At 32.9% G+C, this 18,143-nt stretch overlaps 1 protein-coding gene across 2 annotated transcripts in view; it reads left to right on the top strand.

The window, feature by feature from the left end:
• LOC129938592 (pyrokinin-1 receptor) overlaps positions 1-18,143 on the top strand; it is a 242,071-nt gene that overhangs the window by 68,370 nt on the left and 155,558 nt on the right. Inside the window, exon 2 of one of the 2 annotated variants that reach the window (XM_056046252.1) lies at positions 10,983-11,075. The exons of the other annotated variant lie outside the window; for it this stretch is intronic. The gene's annotated coding sequence lies outside the window, so the exon portion shown is untranslated. The remainder of the gene's footprint in view (positions 1-10,982; positions 11,076-18,143) is intronic. 2 annotated transcript variants of the gene reach the window in all.

The raw sequence follows: 18,143 nt of genomic DNA, 5'->3' as shown, positions 1-18,143 counted from the left end.
TTTGGACTTTTGTAGTGCTTATTTCAAATCCATACTCAAATTTACCCTATTTTTGATGGATTGAGATTAATATTTCCTGTTGACTTTATTAAATAAAAGGTACAAAGGTGAAATGCAAATAATTAAGTGTGGTTTATTGAACATATAAAAAGGAAGTGAAATTAATGAAAAAGTAATTAAACAGAATTATGACATAATGGAAAAGGTATAAATTCATTAGCTTTGCTTTAACTATTTATTAAAGTTCTTATTTATTCGTGATGGGTAACTTTTATTATGGTTTAGCATTTATTCCCATCATCCCTTCTTACTGGTGCAACACTGGTGTTTTTACGTAAATGTTGCTTTGGTCAAAATAACCGCCGTCATTTCCACAAACTTGAAATCTATCTTCTTCGTCGCTATTTTTTCGCGGAGAAAATGAAACCTTACATCTATATGCTTGCTTGGAGCGTGAAAGGCATCTGTTGAAGCGAGCTTGATAGCACGCTGGTTGTCACAATAAAGGGTATTCGGAACTTTCCTGCAGCCTGCTTCAGCCAGACTGCTTCCTGCGTGGCGTCGCACTAGCCAGTGACATGTATTCCACCTCCATGGTTGACAAAGCAACCGTCTGCTGTATTCTTTAATTCCACGATACTGCAGCACCTTGGAACATAAGTATGTAGCCTGTAAAATGATCTCATATCTTCGGCGTTTGACGCCCAATCAGCATCGCAGAATCCTGTTACGTTTTCGTTTTGATGTTTTGCAAAAACAAGTTTAAAATTTTGAATACCCTTCAGATACCTCATAACTCGTTTTACAGCAGCACAATGTTGAGAACCAGGTCTAGAATTAAATCTGCTTAGCATATTTACCGAATAATTTATATCAGGTCTGGTTCCTTGTGATATATAAAGCAAACTTCGAATGGCTTTCTGGTAGGGTACATCCACTAGCACATCTTCATCATTTGTTGACGTTACAAGTTTGTTGTTTCTATCACTCGGTGAACTAGATGTATTGCAGTTAATTATTCTAAATTTCTGTAAAGCACTTTCTATGTAAGCAGATTGATCCAAATATATCTCACCGATTTTCCTGTCACGACTTATTTTAAAACCTATACACTGCTAGGCCTCCCCAATATCTTTTATTTTGAATTTTGAGCACAAACTTTTCTCGTGACTTAGACAGTTTCTTCATTGTTGTAGAATAGAAGAAGATTATCCACGTAAATGGCAATGAAAAACACTCACTGCTTCCATTTTCTCAGTTAGTAAATCATATTTAACAGCAAATCCAAAAAGATATCGCATTGAACTGTGTCTGACTTTTCTTTTCTTTCCTCGTAACTTTTTACCACAAGTCTAGCTTTGAGCCGCACTAGATTACCTGCATCATATTCTTTAGTCTTAAAGACCCAGCAACGCCCAATTGCTTTTGTATTCTTTGGTAGATATGTCAATGACCACGTGTTGTTTTCAATAAGCGACTTATACTCGGCATCCATTCCTCTTCTCCAAGCATCAGCATCTTTACTGGCTAGAGCTTTTTCAACATCATCTGGATCTTTTTTAAAACGTTATGACACAAAAATGTGAATCAGGTCAAATTTAAAAAGTACCCGCTTTCAACAAAATTTATATGTTTTTTAATACATTTCAAAGACTTGATATAATAGAATTTTTTAGACAACAGATTCGTTATAAAAACAAAACTTACTTAAAACACGGTTTCGCCTTTTTCTGTTAAAAACCATTTCACCGAAAATGATTAAGTTTGAAGTTTTTTTTCGAATATTATATAAAATAATACAAATATTTCTACTGAATACTGGATAAGAGGATTATTGATTTGGAAAACCATTACGAATTTTATTAAAAGAAAGCTACTCCATGATTTAAGATAGCCTCAAAAAGCTTTGTGATATTTTAAGAACCTGTAGTGATAAATTAATATTGAACTTAGATTTGAATTAAGGTCACCAAAACCCACTGGCGAAAAGTTAAATTTTAATGCCAGTAAGAAATCCCTTTTGACCAGTGATATCATTCGCTTATTTTTAAAAACACTAATTTAAATTATTATATTCATTAAAGTGTTCTTTGTACGTAAAATATTGTTCCCACAGTACTGTTCGTTAACACAAATTGCCTTTAAAGTGGAGTGTACACTATTTATTTTATTTAATTGTCATTATAAAAAAACTCGAGGTAATGAGTATGCTGAGCATAATAATAATAATTTACGAATGTATTAAGTTTATAATAATCATTATAAAAACTTGATTGCATCTGTCTGATAACAATGTCGTCAGGTTAATATTAAAAACCATGTCCGGTCCGTACTTCAAAAAAGGTGTTAATGGGGGAGGGGTAGAGATAAAATCGACTGATTATTTCACATACATATTTTAAAGTTAAAATTTTAAAATGAACATAGGTCAATGTGGGAGCATAATTTATGTAAATAGGTCAAACTTTTCCCCATTTTTGTTAACTCCCTGCAAGATAGAGCATTATTTATGATTCAATAAGTTTTGAAATTATTTAAATTGTTACAAAAATGCGTACATTTTGAACACAACATACTTTTAAATACATGGGAAGAGATTAACTCACATCAGGATACGGTCTTTGCAATAAATTATTGATTTTTAATAAATGACTAAATCCCGGATATTCCTTCACATGATAGAAAGTTGCTGGCGTTCATATCCTACTTATGTGTTATAATTTATAAATTTTCCTATGCCTATATGCCTTATGCAATGTTTGAGGATGGTTTGGTTATACTAAGCCAACAGGGGGTGGTTATTATAATTGAACGCTCCTAATTCCATATTGAATTGGATTTTTCGCTGTTGTTGACGAAGTTGGGTATTAAGTTTGATTTATGGAGAACCAATTTTTCAGAATTACCTAAAGACAGCTTTGATATATTTCTTTAGACGAATAAATAAAAAATAAAAAACAATTAATTTGTTACAATTCTGGAAATGGATATTTATACAAACATTTTGGTATTGCTTTCGATCTTTTGGAAAAGAATGTAGTATATAATACATTTTGACACACATTTTGATTATTCGTATATTTTTCAAGACATGTCATCTGTTGGATGCAAACTCAACATTACATTTCAATAGAATCAGAACAATTTCTCAATTTTGCTGTCAAGAATTTAAGTAGAAAATAATTTAATTTGCAATAAAATTACAAGATGACATCATAGAAGAAATTGCTTTATCATAGCTTAAAAGTTATATTTTTATCACTTTTATTTGGGAGGGGGAGTGAAGGAAAAAATTCAATAAAGTCTGGAACTTTTTGAGACTTAACCAAATTGTTGGAGAATGCTCCTTATTAGGTTTCATGAAGATACAATCTTTAAGATAACTTCTATAAGTCATGAAAGTTATTTTTCGAAACAAAACAAAAATACATTTGAAATTTAAAATTTGTAATTGTACTTGAAGTACAGGGTGTCGGCTACAGATTTATATTTTCAAATTATATAAAAACAAATCTCTTTGATGTATTGTTATATTTATAATATTAGAGGCTGAATCACAAACATACTTCACCTTCGGCTTCGTCTGCGTTACGGTGGGCCTGCTTCGAGCTTGCTTTCAATGACATTTCTTTTATTTCATTCCTCCAAAGAGCAAATATTCTGTTTTTTGACATTTGTTTTACAGCTGTTGAGCTGTCAGACAAAGCAAATGTTCAGATAATTGAACTAGAGCTTCCCTTAGGAGTCACATTACGTTCTTTTCCTTACGATGGTCAAACGAAACGTGAGGTCAAAGCTCCATTGTGATAGCATGCATTGAATTCTGAACTGCTGAACTCGTAAACGTCAGGCGAAGCCGAAGCTGAAGCGTGTTTGTGATTCAGCCATAAACGACCGACTAATAATGTGGATTTCAAGTAATGAAAATTATGTCGAGTTCCACGCACTGTTCAAAACGAAGCCTCGTTTTACGCGCCACATGCTGCAGTAAAATTGATTTAAATGCGCAGATTTCTTGACGAATGATTTCTTTTAGGTTCAAAAGATTTTGATGCAAATTTATCTAATCACCAGCCGTGTGTGCGGTTGCATCATTCTGTTGAAATCATGTGGGTGATGAAAACGATGGATGAGTGCAGGTCTGCAAAAAAAATCCGTAAACGTTCGACAGTAATTATCACTATTGACATTTTTCACCTAGCCTCGACCATTCTCGAAAAAAAAAAAATTGGTCCACCAAAAGTTACCATGGGGCAATTCAATGGCTTTCAGTGATTCAGTTGAAGGTTATGGGTTCTTGGAGCCAAGTAACTCCAGTTCCCTTTAACAACGTGTCCGTTAAAATAAAAATGATCCTCATAGCTCCAAAAAAATGGGATTTACAGTACGAAAACTCTGCAACATTGTCTCACAAAAATGTATGCTTAAAACAAACCCACTTTCTTCGAGTTCTTCAACGGTTTGAATTTTGAATAGAAGGGAATTTCAAATCCTTTTTTTAAATTTCACGAGTAATCGTTTTTGGAAGTCAGAGTGATTCTGCCCTTTTATTCTGTTTTTTTTTCGAAAACTAAAATATTTACGGGAGTCTACTGGGCCCAGGTCGTTAAGCGTTCATATTCATAGCCGAAACATTTGACGAGGAACTTCAGCACCACGAACGAATTAAATTCACACTCTACTCATAGTGACTGAGAAATCCGAAGATCACTGACACCTTAAACCGTTTATTACTTTTTGAAAAAAAAGGCTGGGATGCGACCCACACTGATAACTTCGCATCCCGTCAGTCGATTTGTCTTGCTTAAATGTTTGTAGGTTTTCGTGTTTTGTTAAAAAAGTTGTTAGTTGAATTATTCTTACAAATTTTTAAATAACCAACAATATTTTTCATATAAGGAAATAGTTTAGTTTAGTTTGTTAAATAGATTTTTAGTCGACACATTTTTTTTAACAATACTAAGAAGACTTATAGCAACCATATAATTCACAGTACCTCTATGTAGCTCATATTATATGGATTTTTAGATTTATTCGAGACAAGGTGTAATGGTCATCTTCTGATGAGCCCAACCATTGCATCGGGGCGAATAGCATATTTGAACATCATGCTGGTTTATTTTTATATTCATTTTTCATGATTTTAAATAATATTTATTAATTGTTTTTAAAAGGTTTTTATTTTGTGTACAAAAAAACTGTGAATTCGATTTTTCTCAAAATTTTACCAGATGTTAAAAACGTAATTTTTCGTTGTACAAAATTGTTTTGGAGAAAAAATCATTTTGTATTCTCAAAATTTTCGAGGTGACTATTTTTTTTTTTCAGTTTTTTTTATTTTATAAAATTAATTGGATTTTTTCAAAAAAATATATTTGTTTGGTATCACGTTACAATATATTATATAAAATTTAATTCAAGTCTCTAGCGTTGTTGGTTCCTAAGATATTTAGGGTTGAACATAATTTTCCTCTTTTTTTAAACTGCTCTGGTAAAAAAGCCGCCCAAGCAATTTTCTTGAGAGCCCTTTCTGCATCTTTCTGCCTTATTATCTGTATAACAAAATTTATTTGGAGTCGATTTCTCTTCTGGTTCGTGAGCTATGGACAGCGAAAAAAATGTCGCGAACGTACGGACGTACGGATATCTTTCTAAAAATCTTTTATTTCGACTCAAGGGACCTTGAAACGTCGAGAAATTTCAAAATTTTGAATTTGACAAATCGGACCCATTACAGTAACTTCAGTTAATCGTATTTAAAAGCATAAATCTATCACTAGACATCATGTTTAAGAATGATGAATCCTTTTTGTTAGTTAGATATCATCTAGATCATTTCAAAAACTTATCTTCTAACGTTAATGCAACATTATTGATATTGAAGAAAAGAATCTTGTTAATGGCTCTATTTTTATATAAACAACATTCAACGCTTAGCTTTGAATTGTAGATGCAATTATCTTTAATTTATTTGATTTATTTGAGAAAGCAAGAATTACTCTTGGCGGATTTGTCAATTTTTCGCAAGAGGCAGTCTCTTGCGAAGACTTTCAATTGGAAAATTTGCTTCACCCTTATTTAACGTCCCAAGAATCTAAATAAAAGGTTTTTAGAAAGATGACTGTGTGTACGTGAACTCCTACGTGGGTACGTCTGTTCGTTTGCCTTCAAATAAATTTTGTTTTACAGAACTTGGAATGATGCCTATTATTTTATTTGTTTGTATTGTTGTGCTATAGCAATTTAAAAAAGAAGTGAACATTTTGGTGGACCCCAAATATCGCACGAACCAATAGCGCTTGCGACTTCAATTAAAATTTATTTTATATAATGTAACGTGATACTAATTAATTACATAACTAAAGAATACATACAAAAAGTACTAGTCACGTCAAATATTTTACGAACAAAAATGTAAACAACCTATTTTTAAGGGTTTAACAAATTACTAGTAAGCAATTTGCTTAATTTTTAGCATTTAAGAGATACTAAGATATTAAAAACAGATTAAGTTTAGTAAATTGCTAAAAATGGCTTTAACATTATACTAAATCGTTTAAAATTTTAAAGCTTTAACTCCAGAATAATTGTATGCACTGAAGACTAAGGTTTTTGACATTTGGTTAATTTTTGTACTTCAAGTTTGATAAAAAATGATTTTCGACACAGATATGTTGGCAACATTTAAGGATATTTCCTTTTAACGAGTTGTGTGTTTAAATAAACTATTGTTTTTAAGATTTATTAAAATTTTAGAAAATTTTGTTAAGAACCTTCGTAAAATACTACGTTTAAAAAATAATGTCACTAACACTCTTTTTTAATTTAAAACTATTAACAACAGAGATATTATTGAAGTTTTAAAGTCTATGGGAAAAAAGAAAGACTTCAAATTTATGAGTGCGCAAATGTTTTTAGACGGTTTTGAAATACTTGGCCCTATAATAAAAGCAATTTTCAATAAATCTATATTAACAGCACAACAGCCTTCAATAAAGATCTTTCCTTTAGCGACGCGCTCAAAGGCAATATCATAGCCGCGGTCATTGACAGGAGTCATGTGGATGGTAACATCTCTCATGATCAATGGGCAGACGTCAAGGCTCACCTCGGTTTCAGATTTTTATGTGTCATCGAGGAAAATCCGGGGCCTCTTCCAGACACAACCGATGTAGGATGGTACCAAAATCGTATCATCGCCTGTGGTGATCTTTCGATCTGCATAGGGCTGCTGTTATTGGCTTGCCAGAAGTCTTGCCGGATGCCAAGGTAGAGGTTGTTGCAAGCGAGAATATTCCTTGCCGGCTAAAAGCACGTATAATGGTCCCGGCTTTACACAACTGCCCAGATATGATCATGAAATTGATCAAAGCAAGTAATCCATACCTGCCTACGCACGACTGGAAATTCCCAATCACACGGTATGGGGTAGCTCTGATTTAATTGAGAGAGGTGAGTCCTTATTTGATTACTTACTAAGCACTAACCTACTCATAAGTATTATTGGTATAATGAAGTCACTTTTGTAAATAAGAATAGGAAAGAGATACTTGATATTACACTAACCTTTGACTCGATACACAATCTGATTTCAAACTGGCATGTCTCAAAAGAGAGTTCTTTCTCTGACCACAGATACTTTCAGTTTGAGCTCAAAGATGTGGCAAATACATCTACGGGTTTTCGCAATCACCGTAATACAAACTGGGAGCGATATAGGAAGGTACTAGCACAACTGCTTGATTACAACCTTCTTAAAAGCTCCTCCAATAAAGATGAACTAGACCTTTCTGTGAATCATCTCATCGAAGCCTTCAGTGAATCAATGAGAACTTCATGCCCTGTAACCATTTTAAAGGGTAAAAAGAAACGCCATTGGTAGAACCATTCAGAAAGAGCTGCCGCAAACTCTTCAATAGATCTAAGTACACTAGATCTCCTTCTGACTGCAATTTTAAAGAGAATTAAGGAAGAGTAAGAGGTCTTCTTGGAGAAACTTTTGTGGTAAAATAGAAAATACTTCAGAAGCCACAAGACTCAGAAAAATTCTCTCAAAAAGTCCAACAATACCCAGTGCTTTAAAAACAGAAGCAGGCAAGTGAAGAATCTCCTAATCTGTTATTAGACACCCACTTTCCAGGTAGCTCTAACATACTCATCGACTTAACATCAGCGTCTCAAGCTTCTACAAGTGATTTAATTGATCTAATAACGCAGGAAAAACTGCAATGGGCCATAGACAGCTTTGATCCATATAAATCTCCTGGACCAGACGGAATCATTCCGGCCAAACTAATCTAACCTAACCTACAGTTTTAAGCCGAATCCAAACTGAAAATTTGAGAAAGAACTTTTCATGACAAGAATTACTCTTGGAGAATTTGTCAATTCCTCGCAAGAGGCAGTACCCGTGAAAACAACTTTAGGTGACATATGCAGGGTCGATGCGAATATCTCTGTAATAGATGAAGGTATTGGCTTTAAAATTACTGCATTCTATTCAAAATTTTGTAGTTAACAGATATTGAAATGAAACTTATTTTATCATATGGAAAATTTTGTTATTTTAGTAATTTGTTTTAGGAAAAATCAATTGACAACTTTTTGAACAAAGACCAAAAACCTACAAAAACAACAAACAAAATTGTTTTCAACTCAAGTATTATGAAAGCATTGTTTTTAAACTTGTTTCTCAATGTTTTAGAAAAATCGACAGGCGGGCACGGTTGGGAAGTTCAGTAAGAACCCTTCTCTAATAGATATTTTTATAGACTCTTTCTTTGTATTCCTTCCATGGAAAGTTAAACGTTTTGGCCGAATTAAATGCAGTAAAATTTGTTGAAATATTTTCATTTAAAGAACACACTTTTTAAGTCGATAAACGGAACTTAATGGTTCCAAATTGTGCCGAATATATTCAAATAAGTAAATATATTGCAACACGTTTAATAAATCATAATTTGTATTTCTTCAAACGACAAATACAAATATAAAAATTATGATAACTATTTATAATGAATTCGTCACATTTGACCTTTAACTAGGACGTGTTTTGTAGCTCAGAGTGTAGGTTAATTGAAAAGATAAGGAGCGTACCACTTTTTTTCGCTGAATGTATGACAACCTCTTTGATATCAATTAATTTCAGCTCATGGCCTTGAGTATTATTAACTTTATGATGCCGATTCACATGCGAAACATTAGTTTTTAAATATTCGCCTGAAGGATAATTTATTCTATCTTCTTTATTTTCTAAGCAATAAGTTTTTATTTTGAATGAAATAAATTGTTTTGAATTAGGTATGCTAAATGAGTTGTTATATTTTATGTGTGATTGTGATTTTCTTCTACAAACTATGCGATTAATCTAATTTTTATAATTAATCGGTTTTGTTTATTGTTTTTGGAGAAATTAATAAAATTTATCCAAAACTTATTTTGCATAGACAAACTAGAACAAAAAGAAAATGAGATATTCTTTTATTTTTTGATTTCAATATAAATAATGTATGCATGTATATTAATGTATATATGTATTGTACATCAAGTACATAATTTAATTTATTATTTTTGCTTGTCAAACTCTTTGATATATTTAGTAGTTAATTATTCAATGGCTTTTTCCCGATTTGTTTTATTTTGTATGTTTTTTATTTAGCCTGCGATAAACTCCCAACCGAATTAATTAAAATACACTACTCATTGATATTTTTGTTTGTTTGACATTTTTAGTTTTTCGGAGGAAGAGGTTTTGAAGAAAAAAGCGAATCAAAGAATTATGTATATTTATAAAGAATGAGATATTACATTTTATCATACTCCAACGATAGTGAATGGAAACGAACAACGTTTTCTTGATATTTATTCAGTTTATCATACTCTAATTTGTTGGACTTTATTTTGAGACTGAAATTACAAATTCTGTCATCATCATTCGTCTGAAGTTAAAAAGATTTCAATCTGTAAAAATGTTGTCCTACATATTTTTATAGCTATACATTCTTTGCATGGTTTGAATCTTTTTTTAATATTTGTATTCCTTTTGCGTTGAATGGACATTGAAAAATTTTAAATCGTTTATTAAAATCATTATAATCGTTTGAGTAAATTCAATTGAATTCACAAAAGAATGCATTCTTTCACAACCCTGATAATTAACATGCTCGTACTCAATTATTAATCTTTTTTCTAATGATCAAAAGATCCCAAAACAATGTTTTCTATATCAAAAAATAAGCTTAACACAAGTATGAGTATTTCTAAACAAACTTTCTGTTCAATTTAATCCTGTTAACGGTTTTACCCCACAACCACAAATCAGAACAAATTTTTGGAAAAAAAGTTGGAAAGAAATATTCTATAATTCCTCAGGTGCTTGAAACTTAATTGAGTAAACAAAAAGTTCTTCGTGATTTAAATAATTTATGAGAAGAAGCAATTTTTTGCATATTAAATCAAGTTCAAATAACAATAAACATCAAAATTGAGAACGTTTTTCTTAGTCATTGATTTATGTCTACTTTTTTGTTTTTTGTAACTTATTGTTTATTACGCAATCAGAAGTTCAATATGATTGCCTTAAACAGAAAGGCACCAAGACTGAACTTGTGGGTATAAGTTAGTAAAACATTTCAAAAAGGTACGAGAATACCTATTCTCGAAATTCAGATTATTATATTTTTGTTTTTTGTTTGACGAAACATAATTTTTATTTTTTTTATTTAGCATTTAAGAGAATATTAGTTGATAATATTATGATATAACTTATTTTCGTCCTCCTCATGTCATTTGGGAATCAAGAGTAGGACTATGCTAATAAATTAAACATTACGTCCAACACATTATAAATACTTTTATAGGCATAATTAAGCGAATGCTCTCCTCAGTGCCATCACAGAGTCCTTGCTTTGATTTCTTTTAAGGATATACATTTATACATTCATAAGGGATTTAAGATGAAACATTTTTCTTATTTCTTCTAGAATATACAGTTCAGATCATCAAAATGGCAAAGAAAACATCAAAGTTACAACATGGCACCTAAGAATATTGAATTTAATATTTCCAACTTCTAGGTAAAGTTTATTTTTAGATAATTTTGATGAAAGATAATTATAAATATTGTTTTGAGAACTAACTTCGGTACCGTGAAATGTAGCCAAGTTAAGTAAAGCCAAATTGTAATAATTGGCCTGTAGGGGTTTTCTTAATCAAAATAAGAAAAAAGAGGCTGGGATGCGAGCCACACTAATAACTTCCATCCCGTCTGTGGAGTTGTCTTGCTTAACCCTTAAATGCATGATTTTTTATTTTCTAACAACAAAATATTTTTGGACGTGAATATATTTATATATGATGAAAAAAAAATGTCTCAAAAATCCTGTATTTAAAATAACGGTTTTATTTGGAAAAATGTTACAATATAAGACTTCATTGAGACCTAATTGAAATTGAACTTGCAACACATTCCTTCGCTTTGGTGCTGGTTCCTCCGAAAAACTATTGCTGCTGCTGGGCCGACCTCTTGGTGGCTGATTGTGTGCCTTATATTTACAAAGCGTATCAGCAAGTTCGCTTCTAAAATCGACAAGATTCAAAATTTCTTTCGGTCCTTTCCCTTTCTAAGACAAAACTTGCTTGTATAACACCCATGAGTTTATCACAGTAAGGTCCAGGAGTTGATAGAAAAGTCTCAAGTACCATTTTCTACTTTTCATGCGGATACGGTACCGTCCCAAGTACGAATCCATGAAATCCACCCCACCCATATGGCCGTTGTATTCTTTGACGATTTTTGGACAAGATATATTTTTTCTTCTCTTTTTAGTCTTGTCGTTCCTTTCTATGGTTGAAACAGGATCTGCACCAATATACGTTGACAAAAAAAGTCACCTGTTTGTTATCGTTCCAGCTCACGGTAGACATCTCGATACCTTCGTAACTTGTGGCGTATTCTTCGTACGATCCTCTTGACACCGATTTTGCCATAACTTCTTGCTTCGTCGGCAGCTTACAATTTTTTCCGAGGCGGTTTCTTTGCACAGTCCCCAGACATAAAATTCCATCCTTGGCCATGTAATACATAAGTGGCAGGGAGCTGTAGAAATTGTCAAAATAAACAATGTGATTGACTCTTATTTCTATTGCTCTAGAAAGTTTTATCACAACATTTCCGACCGCCCCAACATCCATCTCATTTTCCAACATGGTATCATTGTCTTTTCCAGAATAGATGATGAACTTATAGGCATATCCCGTCAATAAACACAGCATATACAGTTTGAATCCCCATTTATGCGGTTTCAAGGGCAAATATTGTTTCATGAAATGACCCATTTTTGTTGCACACATTTGCTCATCAATAGAGAGTCGCTGATCCATGGGTACACTACCATGCCTTTCGTTGAGGTGGTCTATCACTGGACGAGGCTTATGGAGCCTGTCATGATTGGAGTCGTTTACGGGCCTGTGTTTGTCGATTTTTTTCCAAATAAGCCGTTGAATGTCAATGGACTTAGGCACAGATCGACGAGAGCTACTTGGACCTGATTCATTGTTTATTACTGGCGGCGGCAGAGCAGCATCTTCAACCAACGGAACAATATGCTCTTGGTTTTCAGGGACAGCCTCCTCATTTGCACATTCAAGTTAATGGTCACTTTCATTTGCAACTTCATTTTCGAGGAGCGCTTCCAGCTGCGTACGAGTCAACAACTCTCCAAGATCATCTTCACCTACGTCATCGTCATCCTCTGACAAATACCCATTTTCTAATTTCCTCAAATAATTGACGATATCCCTATGACTATCCGAAAGTATTTTTCGTGCCATTCTATAAAAAAGAAAAGATTCACAATTTTGCCTAAGAACATCTAGTTCAAAGCAAGTCCTTACTACTTGAAGTATCATTTTTGATACAGACACTAAAACACTTGTTTTTCATTTGAGAAATCAAAATCAAAATAAAGCTACCATGAATTTATATTATCAAAATACTAACCTTTATTGATTTTATTTTTTGGATAAATTCTTTCCGCAAAATTAATTTTTATAAGAAAAAGAAAGTTTTTAATTTCACTATCTTGCCAAGTTGCTGCTTACGAGTCAATGATAACGCATAAACCACTGATAACGGATCGATCATGATTTGTTTTTGTTTTTTTCTAGTCTAGAAATATTTGTTTTCTTTTATAAAAATGCCGTTTGTTGTTGATTTAAACAAAAACACTTTTAGAGCGACTTAAAGTTATGGTATCATTTTTGATACAAGGTGCGTTTAAGTTTGTCTATATGTACTCGTATCAATTTTTACCAAATTGGCGTACTATTTTTTGTAGATTTTATTTTTTATGAAAAAACGGACTGTTGGATTTTTATATACAAATTACTGAATATGGAAAACAATATTTTCTGAAAGAAAACTGACAATTCGTCTTTTTTCAAAATTTTATCAAATGTTAAAAACAATATTTCTTATAAGATAAAATAAGTTTCAAGCCTAAATTTCAAGTTTTTGAAAAGATATTTAAGTTTTTACCAACTTTGAGTTATGTTTTTTAAGATTTTTATTTTTTATAAAATAAACTATCAAATCGATTTTTCTCAAAATTTTATCAGATGTCTTCGTTGCACAAAATTGTTTTGGAGATGAAATCATATTTAAGTCTTAAAATTTTGGAGGTGACAAATTTTTTTTCAGTTTTTTTTTTATTTATAAAAAAAACCGTTAAATGGATTTTTTTTCAAAAAATATACTTCTTTGATATCACGTTACAATATATTATATAAAATTTAATTAAAGTCTTTAGCGTTTTTGGTTCGTAAGATATTTAGGGTTAACCAAAATTTGCACCTTTTTTTCAAACTGCTATGGTAAAAAAAACCACCCACGCAATTTTGTAATTTTCTTGAGAGCCCTTTCTGCATCTTTCTGCTTTTTTTATTTGTATAACAAAATTTATTTGAAATCGATATCTCTTCTGGTTCTTGAGCTATGGACGACGAAAAAAACGTCGCGAACGTACGTACACACGCACGCACAGAAATCTTTCTAATAATCTTTTATTTCGACTCTATTGACCTTGAAACGTCGAGAAATGTCAAAATTTTTAATTTGACAAATCGGACCCATTACAATTACTTCCTATGGGAAGTTAACAAAACGTATAAACCTGAACATTATTTTGATTACATGGAAACAGTGAAAATAAATAAGCTTTAATTTGATTATTCTGAGCAAAGTAATTATTAAGTACATTGATATTTCATATCGTAAGAGATGAAGCCTTTTACAGGCCTTATTTCACTTTTGTAAAGTGTATCAAAGCCAATTTCCAACAGTTGGTCATGTTACACTTAAACAAAGAGAAATAAAGCCAAATCGGTTTTATTTCACTTTTAACAGTATATGGTTTTTCCAAATAAAAAAAATTTCGCACCTACTGTAAAAGTTACTGTCTTTTTTCTTAAAATTATTTGGCCTTATTTGACTTTGCCAAAGTGCAATATGACTAACCGCTTAAAATTGGCCTTATTTCACTTTTGTCAAGTGCAAAAAGGATCATTTTTAAAAGTTGGTATTATTTCACGGCACCATTAATTTCATGAAGTTTGATTGTCTATGTTTGAGAATAAAACAAAGCTAAAGTTTGAAGGAACGCAAAAAGCAAAGGTTCATCTACCAAAATCAATTTTAAACCTAATAAGTTGTAAAGCTTTATGCTTAGATTTTAGAGGAATAAACCAATTCAGGCCCTAACTTCAGAGGTAATAATTTATTTATTGAATTCGTTAAACAAATTAACTAACTTAAGACTAATATTACATTAATTTTTATTTTTATAGATTTACAATGCTTTAAGCAATTTGCAAAAAAAGCTAAACTGAAGTAATAAAAAAATGTACCTTAAATGTTTTACTTTTAAAATCATCGCTTACGGAATATACCAAAAAGTAATACTTGTTGTAAACTGAAATCAATTGGTTGAACGGCTAAATAAAGTTTAATTTTTCCAAAATTGATGGTGATATGACTGACCCATTGAATAATTTTATAATGAAGCACAGCTGAATGTACTCTCTGTGTTTAGAAAGCGATGAAAGATAAAGTCAGAAACTTAAAACTTATATTATTTACTAAGCTAGGACTCCCACTTTGAATATAAGCTCTTCGGATTAAGCGTCTTTTGGTGCAAGTCATTTAAGGTATCGATATTCTCATAAGAGATATGAATTCAAATTTCTGTAAACCTTCGAGCGACGATGTTATGAATTCGAAATCAAAATGTCCTTTTATACACAAATTGCAATTACATATTTTTCTTTCCTCTAGGAAATAAAAAACCCTTTGAAGTAAACATTTGAAAATGAAAACTTACAATTCCAAGTATCCTTATTGACGTATTTATAGGTTCTTTGTAACTTTCTTTTTCAATTAAAACATTGGCCATGTCCTAAGGCTAGCTAATGTCGACAAAAACTCAATAACAGATGTATGTTATGAAACGAAATTGGTCCTATTTCAATGACAAAAACCAAAAGGAAAATATCTTGTCCCATCAATTAACATGTATGATTTGAATTGTGTGTAGATATGGCCTCAACTAAGCGAATAATCTTACTTCACGTCTTTGAAATGCTGTTAAAATCTATATTCAATATTTATTTAGACATATTCGCACATGTTCCGAATTTCGATAGAAAGTGAATTGAAATCACTTTTAAATTTCGAGTGAAATGAAATTGCATGTTCTCCAATCCAGTCGATTTCGAAAACTTCAAAATTGCTTCGAACTGTCAGAACTGAAGGATCATCCATTTTTATTTTGTTTCTGAAGTAAAATGTTTGTTGTTTTAAAGATTTATGCAATATAATATCCATTTTTAAGTGAAAAATGGAAGCAGAATTCAAGAGAAAAAAAAAGACGAATTTCGCGAGACAAATCAAATATATTGGGTTTACCTGACACAATGGCAAGTGTGTGAACATTATGCGGAATTGTTCTAATAATAAAATAAATTCTTGATTTCCTCTTTTAAGCTTTTATTGTAATTTTAGATTGAGCAAAGACGCTTTTTTATATGTGCTAAAGGAAATAGAACCTTTTATAATAACTTTATCGATTATTTCAGCTTCAGCTCGAAGCTATCAAAGATCAATTTACAGAAAAAAAAACTCTGATTTGAACATCCATTTGCATGTTCGAAAATCCAATTCACAATAACGAATTGTGGAACACTCAAATTACCTTTTGAAAAGTGTATTCAAATTAAGTGAAATGCAAAACATGGGGAATCTGTTGAAAATATCCTATTGAAATGTTTTTTAATGTTCCAATTTCAAATATTCAATGCTTTTTAAATTGCAAATACTTACTTACTTACTTAAGGTCCTGATACAGTCCGAGCGGACCAGGGACTCAACCTAAATGCGTCTTCAGCCAGCTCGGTCCCTAGCTAGCTGTCTCCAGTTTCGTACGAGAAGTTGTTTGAGGTCTTCACCCACCTGAGTGCGTCACCTGAGTCGCGGTCTATTCCTCTATTCTCCATCTATGCGTACGGGACCAAAAATCACCCGAAGAATTTTTCTCTCGAAGCATCCTAAGACGCTCTCATCTTTCTTTGACAGGGTCCAGGCCTCAGCGCCATAAATGAGAACCGGGATGATGAGTGTCTTATAGATGGTGATTTTACATGCTCGAGAGAGGACTTTACTTCTCAATTGCCTTCTAAGTCCAAAGAAGCAGCGATTTGCAAGAGTTATTCTTCGTTTGATTTCAGCGCTGGTGTCGTTGTCTGCATTAATAGCGGTGCCTAGGTAGACAAAGTCCTTAACTACCTCAAAGTTAAAGCTGTCCATGGTGACGTTTTGTCAAAGACGTCGTCGTTCAGTGTCCTTTTTTGATGACAGCATATACTTGGTCTTGCCCTCATTGACCACTAAACCCATCTTCTTCGCTTCCGTCGCAATGCTCAGAAACGCTTCACTGACATCACGCTTTGATCTTCCAATTATGTCAATATCATCTGCATATCCTAGTAATTGGATGGACCTTTGGAAGATTGTGAATCTAGTGTTATCGGTTGAGTTTTACACAATTCTTTCCAGAACGATGTAATCGGTGAGATCTTTTCCGACCTTTATAGAGCAGCGTGCATTCTCCATCGTCATTCTGCAGAAACGGATAAGTTTGACTCTGATGCCAAAACTAGACATTGCTCTGTAGAGCTCTTCCCTATGGATGGTGTCATACGAGGCTATAAAATCGATAAAGAGATGGTGGGTATCGATTTAAAGTTCCTGGGTTTTTTTCCAAGATCTGCCGTAATGTGAATATTTTATCGCTAGTGGACTTTCCTGGTCTAAAGCCACACTGATAAGGACCTATCAGGTTCTTCACGAACGGCTTCAGACGTTCACATAATACGGAAGAAAGGATCTTATATGCAAAGTTAAGGAGACTGATGCCTCTGTAGTTGACGAAATTTAGAGGGTCTATTTTTTCATGTATCGGGCAAACTATGCTGAGATTTCACTCATCGGGCATTCTTTTTTCCGACCATATTTTGCAGATGAGTTGGTTCAGGCTCCCTACCAAGTCATCGCCTGCTGCTTTGAGTAATTCGGCAGCGATGCTGTCAGCTCCAGCAGCTTTATTTGACTTCGTCGAGGTCGGTTAAGCGGAATAGTTGATCTGCGTCGCCTAGGTTAAGTGGTTCCATCTTCTTTACAGCGGAATTCGGTTCGTCATCGCCGTTATATAATTTTGAGAAGTGGTCTTTCCATATTCTCACCATAGACTACGGTTCTACTACGATGTTCCCTGATCGTTCTTACAAGCTTCGGTTAGTGGCTGGTACCATTGCCAGGTTTTTACCTTTTGGTAAAATTTGCGAACCTCATTCCTGTTGTGACATTCCTCTATCTCCTCGATCGCTCGCTTCGCGTGCTCTCTTTTTTTTTTATTTAAGAAGCCAGTGTTCGTCTCTCTTATTCTGCTCGTAAAGCTCGCGAGCAACTCTGGTCCTTCTACGCAGTGCCGTTTTGTATGCCTCTTGTTTCGCTGCGTGCGCTTGCCAGCATTCTAGTCAAACAAGGGGTTTCGCTGTTGTGGCCGTGTGAAACCTTGCACTTCAGAGGCGGC

This window comes from Eupeodes corollae, chromosome 1, assembly GCF_945859685.1.
Source record: "Eupeodes corollae chromosome 1, idEupCoro1.1, whole genome shotgun sequence".
NCBI classification, from domain to species: Eukaryota; Metazoa; Arthropoda; class Insecta; order Diptera; family Syrphidae; genus Eupeodes; species Eupeodes corollae.
This window is presented reverse-complemented; position numbering and strand designations above follow the sequence as displayed.